Source organism: Triticum dicoccoides, chromosome 2A (assembly GCF_002162155.2).
Source record: "Triticum dicoccoides isolate Atlit2015 ecotype Zavitan chromosome 2A, WEW_v2.0, whole genome shotgun sequence".
Lineage (NCBI taxonomy): Eukaryota > Viridiplantae > Streptophyta > Magnoliopsida > Poales > Poaceae > Triticum > Triticum dicoccoides.
The window spans coordinates 788,232,478-788,244,961 of NC_041382.1; the positions used below are offsets into that span (position 1 = coordinate 788,232,478).

At 46.4% G+C, this 12,484-nt stretch overlaps 1 pseudogene; it reads left to right on the plus strand.

The window, feature by feature from the left end:
- Positions 1 to 3,059: 3,059 nt before the first annotated feature.
- On the plus strand, positions 3,060 to 7,873 carry LOC119357346 (annotated as a pseudogene).
- Positions 7,874 to 12,484: the final 4,611 nt, after the last annotated feature.

Genomic DNA, 12,484 nt, shown 5'->3' on the forward strand with positions numbered 1-12,484 from the left:
AAAGATTTGTAATGCACTTGTATAGCTGTATTGTTTGAGGTGTATGCATATAAATATATATTTGAGCGGTTATGCTTGTTGAAGAAATCTGAGATGTATTTGCTTAATATATTCTACTTAATTATCTAGTTAAGAGTGGAATTACTATATAAAAAAATACGGGTCGTTACATATTCCTAGTAAATGCACGTCAGCACGTGTGTCCGCGGCGCCATGAAGGTTTGTTTGATCACCTCTCCAATTTCTCCGATTCAATCTAGCAACACGTACCTGTTGCCCTCAATCTCAATGTTTAAACCTCAATCTCAACCTGCTGAATTGCAATTAGTTTTTATTCTTGTAAAAACAACACTTACAGCCTTGCAGGAGATAGTTGGTCATACGGGAGATTGTTGCTGCTAATTTACTCCAACATTCAGGTGTCATGGTCGCTCCTTTTTTGTGTGCAAACATGTTGCCTCAAAAACACTTGTCTAGTTCTAACAAAAAGATAGTAAATGAGCAGATCAATTAACTGACATTAATCTTGACACTATTATTGATGATTTTTGCATTAAAAAAATGCACGGAGTCGTTTCTCATAATTACTGAAGGCATGTCACTTTTGCTGTGCTCTGTAACTTTGTGATATTTGACCAAAAACATAAAGTAAAACATTATTATCAAATATTATTTACTAGGGCATGTCACTTTTAATCTGCTATTTTTTAGCTTGCTATTCATGGGGTGTAGATGTCAAGATGGCAATGGGGCCCCAAACCGCGGGTTTTTACCCTATTAGAGGACGGGAGATAAGCGTTTTTCTAACCGGTGGGGTTGCTTTTGGGTAAAATAAAAAACCTGGCATGTTTCGTGAGTTCGAACCCATTTTAGCTGTACCCGAACCCGAAATCTGCCATTACCCATCAAAATACGTACTCGACTACACGATCGGCCAAGTCTACAATTTATCTCATGTGTTTACTGCTTAAATATGTTGATTTTTGTTGCTGTAATTGAAGGAAATATGCCCTAGAGGCAATAATAAAGTTATTATTTATTTCCTTATATCATGATAAATGTTTATTATTCATGCTAGAATTGTATTAACCGGAAACATAATACATGTGTGAATACATAGACAAAACAGAGTGTCACTAGTATGCCTCTACTTGACTAGTTTGTTAACCAAAGATGGTTATGTTTCCTAGCCATAGACATGAGTTGTCATTTGATTAACGGGATCACATCATTAGGAGAATGATGTGATTAACATGGCCCATTCCGTTAGCTTAGCACCCGATCGTTTAGTATGTTGCTATTGCTTTCTTCATGACTTATACATGTTCCTATGACTATGAGATTATGCAACTCCCGTTTACCGGAGGAACACTTTGTGTGCTACCAAACGTCACAACGTAACTGAGTGATTATAAAGGAGCTCTACAGGTGTCTCCAAAGGTACATGTTGGGTTGGCGTATTTCGAGATTAGGATTTGTCACTCCGATTGTCGGAGAGGTTTCTTTGGGCCCTCTCGGTAATGCACATCACTTAAGCCTTGCAAGCATTGCAATTAATGAGTTAGTTGCGGGATGATGTATTACGGAACGAGTAAAGAGACTTGCCGGTAACGAGATTGAACTAGGTATTAAGATACCGACGATCGAATCTCGGGCAAGTAACATACCGATGACAAAGGGAACAACGTATGTTGTTATGCGGTCTGACCGATAAAGATCTTCGTAGAATATGTGGGAACCAATATGAGCATCCAGGTTCCGCTATTGGTTATTGACCGGAGACGTGTCTCGGTCATGTCTACATAGTTCTCGAACTCGTAGGGTCCGCACGCTTAACGTTACGATGAAGGTTATATTATGAGTTTATATGTTTTGATGTACCGAAGGTTGTTCGGAGTCCCGGATGTGATCACGGACATAACGAGGAGTCTCGAAATAGTCGAGACATGAAGATTGATATATTGGAAGCCTACGTTTGGATATCGGAAGTGTTCCGGGTGAAATCGGGATTTTTTCGAAGTACTGGGAAGTTACCGGAACCCCCTGGTAACTTAATGGGCTTAGTGGGCCTAGGTGGAAGAGAGGAGAGGAGGCAAGGGCTGGCCGCGCGCCCCTCCCTTCCTAGTCCGAATAGGACAAGGAGAGGGGGGCGGCGCCCCCCCTTCCTTCCTTCTCCTCCACTCCTTCCCCTCCCCAAGTCCTAATCCAACTAGGAAAGGGGGAAATCCTACTCCCGGTGGGAGTAGGACTCCTCTTGGCGCGCCCCAAGGCTGGCCGCACCTCTCCCCCCTTGCTCCTTTATATACGGGGGCAGGGGGGCACCCCATAAACACAACAATTGATCATTGATCTCTTAGCCGTGTGTGGTGCCCCCCTCCACCATAATCCATCTCAATAATACTGTAACGGTGCTTAGGCGGAGCCCTGCCTCGGTAGAACATCAACATTGTCATCACGCCGTCGTGCTGACGAAACTCTCCCTCAACACTCGGCTGGATCGGAGTTCGAGGGGCGTCATCGGGCTGAACGTGTGCTGAACTCGGAGGTGTCGTACGTTCGGTACTTGATCGGTCGGATCTTGAAGACGTACGACTACATCAACCGCGTTGTGCTAACGCTTCCGCTTTCGGTCTACAAGGATACATGGACAACACTCTACCCTCTCGTTGCTATGCATCACCATGATCTTGCGTGTGCCTAGGAATTTTTTTGAAATTACTACGTTCCCCAACAGTGGCATCCGAGACTGGTTTTATGCGTAGATGTCATATGCACGAGTAGAACACAAGTGAGTTGTGGGCGATATAAGTCATACTGCTTACCAGCATGCCATACTTTGGTTCGGCGTTCATAGGGGCGAGGGTATGCGCATTTATAAAAGCACTTGCGTCTGTCCCGTGTTAAAAAAAATAAACATTATTATATAAATAAAGAAGAAAAAGGATTCAGCCGCCTGGTGGGTCCCGCGACGACCATGGTCACTCCTTCCCCAGGAATAAGCTTCACTTGACACACAGCAAGCAATGCAGCAGCAGCAGCTGCACGGGGATTGAAACTGTTCCCCCCATCCCATCCACATCCACATCCACATCCACAAATCCTCCCGCCCTGACGGCGCTCGTCGGCGGCCGTCTCTCTCCTCCCGCCAGGCCAGGGCTGCGCGTCTGACCTGACCTGACCTGACCTGGCGGCGCTCGTGGGCGGCAAGACGCGTACCGGCGGAGATCTAGGCCAGGGTGAGCGCCCCTCCCTCCCTCCCTTGCCTGGATTTCTTTCTTTCTTTCACCGCACCCGCGTCCTTGATTTTCCGCTTGCAAGACACAATTTTTACTTTACTTTAGATTCTCTAGACTCTACAGCCTTTAAACAAAGCTCTCGATTAGTTTACCATTTTTACCCCCGCTCCATATAAAAGAAAGAAAGAAAGAAAGATGGCGACCGGTGTTTGCGCTTTGGATTGAAATCCAAGTTCCAACCCATTATTACTTCTTTATTTTATTTTTATCTTATCTAGATGCTTACCTGAAGAATGGACCAAAGAAGCAGCAGTTTTACCTACTACACTAATTAATTTAACTGTATAGCACAACGGAAAAACTACACAAATAATAATAATAATAATAATAATACCAGAAAAACGTGTATGGATTACCTCACACTCACATCAACCAGGGATGATTGGATGTGGATGTGGATGTGGATGTTACTGTTTCCCCAAAAGTTGCTTCAATTTCATACACATCTTTGTTATTTGGTACTCGAATAAAAACACATATCTCTGTTAGTAATTGCAGATACATATTGGAATGAATTTATTCACAGCTTTGTTTGCACCTGATGCCCATTCCTTGTCTTCCTCTTCTAATTAACTTTGCGGCCGATGTATCCGGCAATTCCACGCCAACATAACTGATGGGCAAATACAGAAAACAGTTTGCTCAATTAATGACTTGTTGTATACATAGACTGCTGCAAAATTTACTTCCATAACATAATTATTGCTAGCTGGCTGCGTCTATATATAATGCTAAATTGTGTCTACTGCTAATTTGCTTGCTTGCTCGCAGGACGACAACACATGTCAAGCATCCAGTCACCATGAGCCTATCTGCTACTGGGATAATTAGTGCTGTCGATGATTGTGTCAACTTGTTCCAGTGGACCAGATCTGCCATTCCATCTCTGCACTCCGGCTTGAGTGGCTCACAGCAGGAACGTCTCCAGGAGCATGTGTCGCGCTTACAGGGTGGCCTACAACGTCTCAGGGATGCTCTTCCTGCAGTGTACGGCCTCATTGACCGAGCAGAGCGGAGAAGCCATGACACCCGTGTGGAAAAGCTCCTTCCAGTACTCAAGGATACAGTGTTTGAGGTTGAGGACCTTCTTGATGAGGCCAAATGGTATGGGGTGAAGGCGCAAGTTGAGGGCAATGCAGCCCAAACTCCTCTCGTCGAGTTCATCGATGATGTCATCCAAGGCAGCAGCTTCGGCAAGCTGAGTCATGTCCAATCAAGATTGAGTCATCTTTCGAGTCAGCTGGACATCGTGGGGCTTGCTGAAGCTACAGAACACGTTGACAGATTAGTCAAGCCGAAGACCGGCTCTTTGCCATATGAAGGCCTATTTTTTTGTTATTACAAGGAGCTAGCGCAGGTGATGGGATTTTCCACAAATTCAAAATGCAAGAGAGCAACGAGTTTGGCCAATGCATCAACAAGCGCATCAGCAAACAACCAATTCAGTAACGGGTTAAGAAGAATATCGAGCCTTCCTGTTCTGGTAATACAAGGAACTGGTGGTGTTGGAAAGACTACTTTGGCCCGACGTATATGGTTCAATCAAACGGGGAAGCCTCGGATCATTTGGATTCATGTTTCAGATGGCTTTGATGTGAAGAGGTTAACTAAAAAGGCCATACAACTCTGTACTGGGGAGGAGACAACAACTGATGATTTGGATTCTCTTTAGCGTGACCTTTCTAAGCATGTGAGCAATAAAAGGTTATTGGTATTCCTTGATGATATGCGGGATGATGCCTTGAAGGAAAACGGGCAGTGTTGGAAGAGGTTTTGTGCACCTTTTAGGAATGTCCGAGGGGGAAGCATGATTGTGGTCACTACTAGATGTTCAGAGGTTACTGAGGGGGTGCGGACAATGGAGCCCATTATCTTAGATGGTCTAAAAGGTGATGTCTTTTGGAATTTCTTCAAATTGTGCGTGTTTGGAGATGGGAGGTCTGAGATTGATCCTGAGTTAGAGCGCATAGGTAGAAGTATACTTCCTAAATTGAAGGGTTCCCCTTTGGCCGCCAAAACTTTGGGACGCATGTTGAGCATGGACCTTCAAGCATCCCATTGGAATTCTATACTTGAGAGTGAACTGTGGGAGTTGAGACAAGAGGAGGCCGACATTTTTCCGGCCCTTCAGTTGAGCTACATGCATTTACCATTCTATTTGAAGCGATGCTTCGCATTCTGTTCTGTGTACCCCAAAGATTACAAATTCCAGAAGGCACACTTAGCTGAAGTTTGGGTAGCGGAAGGCTTTGTGGAATCTCAAGATATTGGCTGTCAGTATTTTGAAGACCTTGTAACACGGTCCTTCTTTCAATTGGTTCCTGGTGGATACGTAATCCCTGACCTATTGCATGACCTGGCACAAAAAGTTTCAGAGCACGACTGCTGCATCTTAAAAAATGATAGTTGCTTTGATAAAGTCCCACAGGATGTTCGTCATCTGTACGTACTCCCCAGCAGTGACTTTGATGGTTCCAACTTGTTGAGACTGTGCAGGTACACAAAGTTGCGTACCCGAATTTGCAAGAAGAGTTTAGGGAAAGAAGCAGGATTAGTACTGGGCCACTGGTGTACTAAACTTTTGCGTATGCGTGTGATTTCTTGTGCCTCCACAGATGAGTTACCAGGTCGTATTGGCAACTTGAAGCATCTTCGGTACCTTGAAATCTCCAGAGCTTGTGCTTTGAAGAGGATTCCTTCAACTTTCCGTTGGCTATATAATCTGCAGATTTTCTATGCCAAGAAATGCAAGCTAGAAAGTCTGCCTAGTGACTTTGGTAAGTTGATCAACTTACAGAAATTTGAATCGGATGGATTACCATATTATCCTGGGTGCCGCATGCGTGTTAATGCAGCAGATGGGCAGGGACAAAGAATAGTTAGATTAATGAAGAATCTGAACCAATTTCATGGCTTGGAGATCACTCATGTTGGCATGCTAACCAAGGATGATGCAGTAGAATCAAAACTGAAGAATAAGAAAGACCTTGACGAGTTGAAACTGAAATTTAAATCAGATGGGTTACCAATTTCGTCATGGTTTTCAGGCTATCCCGAGTCTCAGTTCATGCAGGACAATGAGATAGACATGCTTCATCAGTCTCAAATCATCCAGGACAATGAGATAGAAGTGCTTCAATCTCTGCAACCTCCTATCAGTCTCAAGTCTCTGTTCCTCCAGAATTATGCCGGTGTCTCGCTCCCAAGCTGGTTTCGGCCACAAAACATACCAAGCTTAGAATCACTTACTTTTAGAGACTGTGTCGGACTCAAGAGCATATCATTGTGTGCATGATCTCACAGATTATAGGCTTAAATCTGATACCTGCAGTGCTAGTTCACAACAATAATGATAGTGTTGGTATGTTCCTGTCCCTGACAGATGTAGCCATTTATGGGTGCCGAAATTTATCAACTCTCGACCATTTTCTACTACCAAAGTATGTACCAGCCATGAAGAGAATAACAATTGGAGGTTGCAAGAGGTTAGAATCAATACCAACAGAAATGTTTGGGGATTTTCATTTTCTTGAAGAACTGAGCATGACCTCTTGTCCAAAAATCCGCTCCCGAAGATTGGTATCGCCATCCCTTAAGAAGCTCAGACTGTCTGATTCTGCTCTCTTTTACAGATTTTGTGGGGAGTTACCGTCCCTGCCAAGTGAAAGGTTTGGTAGCTTTCCTTATCTGAAAGATCTGCAGATTCACAACTGCAGAAGTCTCAAGTGGCAAAGGGGATTGGTGTTGCCATTGTCTCTGCAAAGGCTCAGCTTACATTATTGTGGGGATATGTTTTCATCTGTTCCCAGCTGCCTTACAAATCTAGCGTCCCTCGTCTCACTGACAATGAAGGGATGCCAGGGTATAAGATGCATTCCAGGCGACATTTGGTGCTATAATCTTACATCACTTGAGTTGTTGGAGATTCGGGATTGTCCGGACCTAGTTTCAATCGGTGGAGCAAAGGCAGTTGAGAAAATACAGTCAGTGTGGATATGTGAGTGTCCAAATTTAAAGGGAGTATCAGGGATCCTGAGAAGGTGCAGCAAAGGTACGTGTTGCCCGCCCAGCTTTTACTCTGCATCTGTTCCAAATTCATGATATACTGGGGGGAAAAAATGTATGTACTATGCAGTAAAAATCCATTTGTTTCTGCTTGTTAGTTCCAATTCAACACAAGTGACATTTTGAGGAAACTCGCTAGATGTAAGAGTGTTGCTGTGCTGCGTGGGTTTAGTCGAACACTATATTTTTTTTCCCACATTTGCTTTACCGACCATGTATTGTTTTTCTTGAAGGATGAGTGCTACTAAATGACAAGCGAGCTCGAACCCATGGCTGCATTGCTTGGAAGTTGGAAGACCTGGGGATGGCGAGACTTGGTGCTGCACTACTTACTTGGTGCAGCTGATTCTCCCCTTGATTCTACTATCGCGATCGATATTTGCGCTGATAATTAACTTGTAATAAACGATGCAGAGTCACCGTGGGTCTCTTAAGACATGTTGTACCTATATGTGTTTGTGTGTTTTGGTGCATATTAACTCTGGAGCATGATTACCTGCCATGCCTCAACATCCGCGTGTGCATGATTTTTAACCCTTGTGTATTTTTCTCTTGCCAAATTTTCTCTACTGACCATGTTTTGTTCTTCAAGGGATTATATATATCCGGTAGCTGCATTACATGGAAGGTGGAAGGCCTGGGGACAGCAAGACGTCATGCATTCGTCTCGGCAGCCCTATCCTTATCTGTGCCCACTTCTTTTGTTCTGAAAAAGATCCATCAATATATAATTCCTCTGCAATCCATATTCCTGCTGCTTACTACAGTATCAGTTTGCAGTTTGCACAATTGGAGTAAACTTGTTGTAACTTATGAAACGACAGAGAGTTCATTATGTGGGTCAACTTGTTGTTACCACTGGCGTGCCAGGTATGGGGCACAAGAGATTAGACATGATTAACTATCAGGTTTCCATATCCAAGTCTGCTAGGGCCTAGGAGTCTAGTCCACCATATCTCTAAGCCATGTCGTACCTGTCTGCATTTTGGTGTGTTTTGTTGCATCTTAACTCTGAAATATGTTAACCTGTCATGCATGAGCACAACACCTGCATCTGCATGCTCATGATTTCCCCCTACTTCTGCAGTTTCTGTGCTTATCTTTATTTGCTGTGGATTCTGCTTGTGCTCTTTTCATTTGCTGGTTTCTCCTTTCTCCTTTCTCTCGACGATTTGTCCTAACACTTCTGCTTCGGTACACCCCCCTTAGACACATCAAGGGCTGAGATTCCCCATACCCCTTCGCTGCCAGGGGCACGATCGTCTTATGTAAAAAAGTAACCCCCGCGCGTCCACGCCGATACCCCGCGCGCCTGTGTATACGCAGTTGTGGGACGAGCCGAGCCGCTTGGCAGCCATGAGGACGCGAGCCGAGCCGATCAGTTAGCATCCATGGGCCCAGTATGTCAGATGCAGGGCGTGTTTTTTTTAAAAAAAAAGTCGGCGTTGACCGGTGGGGGCGTACGTGTGGACGTGGCGCGGACGGCAGTATCATGGTGCAATTAACTGCTTTTGCAGTAATTGCGGCATGCATGCAGGCGCTGACTGCTCGTGGCTGATCTCCTGCCGCTCGCCTGCTGCCCTGGTAGTCCGCGCCCTCCACTGCCGCGCATGCGGCGACCGGGCGCCTGCCGCCAGCCTTCCACCTCGGGCCGGCAGTTGACGCGACCGGTAGGCTACCGCCGCTGCGGCGACCGCCCGCCTGCCTTCAGACGCCACCGACGCCTCGGCTGCCGTGCCTGCCGTCCTCGCGCCTTCCCACGCCACTGCTGCCGTGCCCCGACGCCACTGATGCCTCGCCTGCCGCGCCTTCACACGCCACCGCTGTCGAGCGTGCCGCCCGCCTCTCCCTCGTGGCGCGCCACCGACGGCTCGCCCGCCCACCTCCCTCCCCCGCCGTCTATAAAAGGCCGCGCCAGCCCTCTCCACGCCGTGCCATCTCCCTCACCCGCCCATCTCTCTTCCTCTCCTCGCCCGCCCATCTCCCTCTCCTCACCGGCAATGTCTTCCAGCGACTCCGACGAGGGCGCGTGGCTGGGCGGCGTCTGGCCGCTGAGCCTCACCATCGGCGACGCGGAGGATCTAGCCCGGTTCCGCCTGATGGTGCCGCCGGCAGCCAAGGTGCCGGGGCCATGGAGGATCGGGGCGGACAGCATCCCCACCATGGGACCGCCGCCGACGAGGGAGCAGCTCCGCGCCTTCCCTGGCGGACGGTACAACCGGAGGGCCCGCCGTGGGTTATGGCGCTGGAAGAACTTCAACGTCATCCTCGACGCGTTCAGGGACTCGGCGGCCGGCCTCCCCGTCGGGGACATTACCGGCGAGGTCGGCACTTCCCGTGGTCGCCGCCGCCACGGCCCACCTCCAGCCGCCCCAACTGCCCCGGCACAACAGGCGCCCCCTGCCCCGGCGCTGGTCGAGATCCCGCCGGCGTAGGCTGCCCTCGCGCAAGACGGAGACCCCGACGACACGCCGGGGCTACTTGCGGTGTTGGCCCGGTCGGCAGAGGAGGCGACGGCGGCGGCGACTCGTGAAGAACGAGAGCGGCTGGCGGCCATAGCGGCGGTGCAGGAGCAGCAGGCGCGGGAAGACAACTGGTGGGATTTCGGCAACGACGACGACGGCGACGGCGGCGGTGATGATGGCGGCGACGGCGGCGAAGGAGAGGCCAGCAGTATTGCGCCGGTCGTCGACCTCACCGGCGCCAGCGACGACGAGTAGTCTACTTTTAGGGTTTACATTTAAATTTCGATCTAAGTTATGTAAGAGCAGTGCTCGGTTATGTTTAGGGTTATGTAAAATTTTTTGAATTATGAATGAACTCGGAATGGTTTATCTGAAAAAAATCCTTATTTTTAATTTGATGTTAGTCGTGCAACTTGAAAAAATAAACGGAAACATGCATTTTAACGTTACGAGACGATAATCGACACACAAATTGTAGAAAAATCAGTCGCAAAACGCATGCATGGGGCCTTCGCTCATACACGAACGGTGTCCGGAGAACTTGTCATGCATGCACACCAAAAACATATTGCGTCACGTCCGGGGTGTGGTATGTGGTGTTTTCACCGAAAAAATTATAAAAAATTCTTAAAGCGATAAAAAAGCCAGACAATTTTTCGACATATTCGGAATGACCTCAAATTTTGCAAGTGAGTTGATATGCCCACCCCCACAGTCAATGGAAGAATTGAACATATTTGGACATCAAAAACATGTTGCGTCACGATCGGGGGTGTGGTATGTGGTGTTTTCACCAAAACAATTATAGAAAATTGTTAAAGTGAAAAAAAGCCACAAAACTTGTCATGCATCCTAGTGATGATGGTGGAACACTATGGAAAGAATTTGAGTTCATTTGAAGGATGTAAAAAAAACTCCTTTCGGACGGGTTCTTCAGTCCTGCCGGAACGGTCTCCGGAGAAGGAGGTCAATTTTTTGACATATTCAGAATGACATCAAATTTTGCAAGTGAGTTGGTGTGTCCACCCCCACATTCAATCCAAGAATTGAACGTATTTGAACACCAAAAACATGTTGTGTCACGTCCGGGTTGTGCTATGTGGTGTTTTCACCGAAATAATTATAGAAAATTCATAAAGCGATAAAAAAGCTAGAAAACTTGGCATGCATCCTAGTGATGATGGTGGAACACTATAAAAAATGTGGGTTCATTTGAAGGGTGTCGAAAAAAAACTCCTTTCGGACGGGGCCTTCGGTCCTGCCCGAACGGTCTCCAGAGAAGGAGGTCAATTTTTCGACATATTCGGAATGACCTCAAATTTTGCAAGTGAGTTGATATGCCCACCCCCATAGTCAATGGAAGAATTGAACATATTTGGACATCAAAAACATGTTGCGTCACGGCCGGGGTGTGGTATGTGGTGTTTTCACTGAAAAATTATTGAAATTTCATAAAATGAAAAAAAAGCCACAAAACTTAATATGCATCCTTGTGATGTTGGTGGAACACTATGGAAAAATTTGAGTTCATTTCAAGGATGTCGAAAAAAAACTCCTTTCGGACAGGTCCTTCAGTCCTGCCCGAACGATCTCCGGAGAAGGAGGTCAATTTTTCGACATATTCGGAATGACCTCAAATTTTGCAAGTGAGTTGGTATGGCCAACCCCACAGTCAATCCAAGAATTGAACGTATTTGAACATCAAAAACATGTTGCGTCACGTCCGGGGTGTGCTATGTGGTGTTTTCACGAAAAAATATAGAAAATTCATAGTGGCAAAAAGCCTCAAAACTTGTCATGCATCCTAGTCATGATGGTGGAACACTATAAAAAAATTGGGTTCATTTGAAGGATGTCAAGAAAATAATGTAGATAGTACTAATGTAATTTGACTGAGGTGAGACTAAATTTTCATAGTGTGACAAATAATAAAAAATAAGACATATAGTAATGATGTGATTTCAGTTTACACTGCAACTGGCAGCTCTGACGCACTGCCCGGGCAGTACGGCAGTGCCGCCCCTGGCAGTGCAAAGTCAAACCAAATTAGTACTAACTGTCTCATATAGCAATGTGCATGAACGCGGCTATATAAGCCAGTCCTGGAGTTCCTCGGCGCGCGAGGTGGGACCAAAAAAAGCTCCCCTTCCACCTCCCCCCGCGCCGTGACTCATAGAAGGCAAAAAAAAGTAATGCAAAAAATAAGCCCATCTGTGCTTGTATGCCGCAACTGAGCTTAATCGGTTCGGCCCGATCAAGCCGGGTGGCGAAAGGGCGGCCATTCGGCCCAGCTACGGCCTGCAGCACAGGCCAACGGGGCAGTGGCGGGACGGGGCGGGAATCAAAGGAGTTCGAAAGGGTGGTGGGATGTGACGCCCGGAAAATCATGCTACAGTAATCCCACGCTAATCATGCCACGTCACCTCGCTTACTGTTGCTAACCTCGCGATGATTCGAAACCGTTTCAATATTTAAATTCAAAGTAGGTCAAACAACAAAAGTTTTCAAAAGTTGAAACAAAAATGTTCGGGCGGTGCTGAATATTACAAGGGTAATTATGGTGTAGTAAACACATTTTTATAAAATGCCTAAATAACTTAACATGATTTAAAAACAGAAAAGTAAATAGATAAAAGAAAAGAAAATGCAAAACCAAAA